We start from the raw sequence: 3,396 nt of genomic DNA, 5'->3' as shown, positions 1-3,396 counted from the left end.
GTTTTTAGCGATCTTGAATTTGTAATAATCGATATATTTTTCAATTTGAATGAATGAATATCTTTTTAGTAAAAAATATATATAACTCAAACCTAATAATTAGCCAAGATTCTGATTACTTTATTCATTGTTGAAAATATTTTGATAGTTTCTTAGGTGTTGCCTATGATTTAATATGTCATCATGCCACTAATACTATTATGATGTCTGACATACTATTATTTAGCAGTGGAGAACTGATTTTCATATTTGATTTCAAGGGAGTTCAGTTCAAAATTCTCATTTTTTTACATTTTATTTATTTATTCATTAATATTTTTTACTTGTGATTGAAGGGTCATAAAGGAGCATAAATTTGAATATTTATGTTAGGATTGGTAATTATATATTTGAGCTCTCTTAGTTATGAATCATTGATTCCAATTTGGTGATTTGTATATTTGATTTAATTATCATTGGTGTAGCTTCAACATAAAATTTAGTGTAAGCAAATTAGACAGAATGAGAAGTGATTCTAATAACTTTATTTATTGGGATCACAATTTAAACTTTTATAATTGAAAAAAACTCAAAATATATTTAACCATACTCGTGCGGACGCATGGGTTTCTACTAGTTAATACTAAAATATAATTTTAAAATTATAAAGTAAATTTATAATAAAAAAAATATGAACTCACACCATTTTATAAGATTATCTATGACATAAATAAATCAAAGAGTACTTGTTATATATAGAGTATATATAGTTATAGATTTAACTTTTTTAATAATAGGTCTAAAAAATATTAAAGAATCTTATAAATAGTGATAGAGGAAGACATTAGTTAAGTTGCATCATGAATTATATTGAGTCGTATCATTAGACTAAATTAGCCGAAAACTTGTGCGTCCGTACGGGTAAGTTCATTTAAAGATGTTGATGGAAAATGTTTAAAATATAATTAATTGAGTCATAATGTATATCAAATGAGTGAATGTCTAAATGATGGTAAGGTAATGTTTGCACAAATTGTTCATAGATAAGTATATAAAAATAGGATGTGGGCATAGATTGTACATTGAAAAGTATATAAATTATTAATAGTGATACATGAGAATGAACCCTAATATAATGAACTGATAGCTTTGTAGTATAATCCTACAGTGCTATCTTTTCTAACACATGTAGTATAATCCTACAGTGCTATCTTTTCTGAGTGGATTTTAAAAATTGGAGATGGGACCATGTGTGAGCCAAATGATGGTTATGTTGATATTTGTATTCCAGATGAGTTCTTGATTTCTAGCTTTTCTGATCCAATCAAGGCAATTGTTGAAGATACATACCCTGATCTCATTCATAATTATCTTGATTCCAATTATCTTCAAAGTCGTGCGATCTTAGCTTCAACAATTGAAGTTGTTGATGATATAAACCAATATATCACAAATCTTATTCCAGGTATATAAATCAAACTTAGTTCATTCTGTTTAAGTTAATTGTTAACACCTTTTTATATGTTTTGCAAAATTATGGTGCCCATTCATTGTAACTAAATATAGGTCTTTGGAAATTGTTGTAGGAGAAGAGAAAGAATACTTTAGTAGTGATTCTATTGATAAATCTGATGTCACTACCTTTGATGCATATGAGCATGTGACACCTGAGTTCCTAAATGCTCTCAAAACTTCGGGACTGCCTAACCATTCAATCAAGTTGAAAGTTGGTGCCACTATTATGTTAATGCGCAATTTAGATCAGTCTGAAGGATTGTGCAATGGTACAAGGCTAACTGTAACCAGACTTGCTAATCATGTCATTGAAGCTAAGATCATTTCTGGAAAAAATATTGGTAACTTATTTTATATTCCTAGAATGTCTCTATCTCCCTCACAATCGCCATGGTCGTTTAAATTGGTAAGACGCCAGTTTCCAATTATTGTTTCCTTTGCCATGACTATTAACAAATCTCAAGGGCAATCACTTGATAATGTTGGGTTGTATTTGCCTAAAGAGGTTTTTAGTCATGGGCAATTATATGTGGCTATCTCAAGAGTCAAATCGAAAAAGGGTTTAAGGATTCTTATTCATGACAAAGATAAAAAATCTATGAGCTCTACCACCAACGTGGTATCCAAAGAAGTGTTCCATAACATTTGAAAAGGTCCAATTTTTATAAATATTATCTTATCATGCCATTAACAACATTTGATAAATATTTGTTGTTCTTTACATGCACATGCTAACTTATTATTCGTTTTCAAAATATTTCAGGTCCAAAAAGTAACTTCATTTTTTAGATTCATGCTGCAGCCAAAGTTGTTTTCAAACAACCGTTCCATAAAGGTCCAATTTTTATAAATATTATCTTATCATGCCATTATCAACATTTGCTAAATATTTGTTGTTATTTAGATGCACATTCTAACTTTTCATTCGTTTTCAAACTATTTCAGGTCCAAACATTCACTCCATTTTTGAGATTCATGCTGCAGCCATATTTTTATTTCAATCAAACATGCAAAATAGATTTTTGACATTATAGCTCTTTCATGTTTTATGACATTGTAAAAACTAAATATATCCTATTGGAATTATGGTTTTGAGATGATAAAGTTATTGTTCAATGGTTTTTTTTTTAAAGTTGGCATATCTTAAAAATATTACCCGTGCGGCAGCACGGGTTTGTTACTAGTACAATATAAAGAAACATACTGCCGGTTCTAAAAAAGTAGTATAATTCTATAGTAATACAATTTAATTCATACGAAATATCATAGACCAAACACATCATACTGAAATTATATATTTATGCATAATGTTCACAATTTGAACACTATAAATAATTTACTGTAATTCAACACTGTAATTCTATAGGATTACAGTGCTTCACAATTGCGGCACTGTAATTCTTCATAATTTTCACGATTTCACGATTTCATCAGCATGTTGTAATTCTTCATCAAGTCCATATAGTATGTTTTAATTCTTTATCAAATATGCAATTGAAAGGCCAAATCATGCAGTTACAAAAATAAACATCATAATTTGTGTATGGTAAGAGTTCTTAAAAGCATGCAATTGAAAGGAAAAAAGGTATTCCACAAGTTACCATTGATTTGTAATGAAATGCTTGATTGATAGAATGTGGTGACTCATGTGATGCAATAAATTTTGAAATTGGAAACATAAATATCACAGACAATTGACAACAGCAACGTCGCAAGTTCAAAAAAATGTGTAGGACTTTTCATAACAAAATGGGGCAATTCTCATGTCGTTAAGGTAAAATGTTACATGAGACAGTTTATATAATGGCACTCAAACATCTTACTAAATAGCATTACTAACATTTAATGTCAGACAACGACAAAAGACATAATGTGAATGGTATTCCACCCTAACAACATGAA

General features: G+C 29.1%; 1 long non-coding RNA gene across 1 annotated transcript; it reads left to right on the top strand.

Moving 5' to 3' along the window:
• Positions 1 to 1,228: 1,228 nt before the first annotated feature.
• Positions 1,229 to 2,551, top strand: LOC131656012 (uncharacterized). The gene is made up of 4 exons (XR_009299944.1): positions 1,229 to 1,444; positions 1,566 to 2,147; positions 2,258 to 2,329; positions 2,440 to 2,551. It is a non-coding gene; the product is annotated as an uncharacterized LOC131656012 (long non-coding RNA).
• The last annotated feature ends 845 nt before the right edge of the window (positions 2,552 to 3,396 follow it).

Source organism: Vicia villosa, linkage group LG3, assembly GCF_029867415.1.
Source record: "Vicia villosa cultivar HV-30 ecotype Madison, WI linkage group LG3, Vvil1.0, whole genome shotgun sequence".
NCBI classification, from domain to species: Eukaryota; Viridiplantae; Streptophyta; class Magnoliopsida; order Fabales; family Fabaceae; genus Vicia; species Vicia villosa.
Note: the sequence above shows the minus strand (reverse complement) of the source record. Positions and strands in the feature narration are given on the sequence as shown.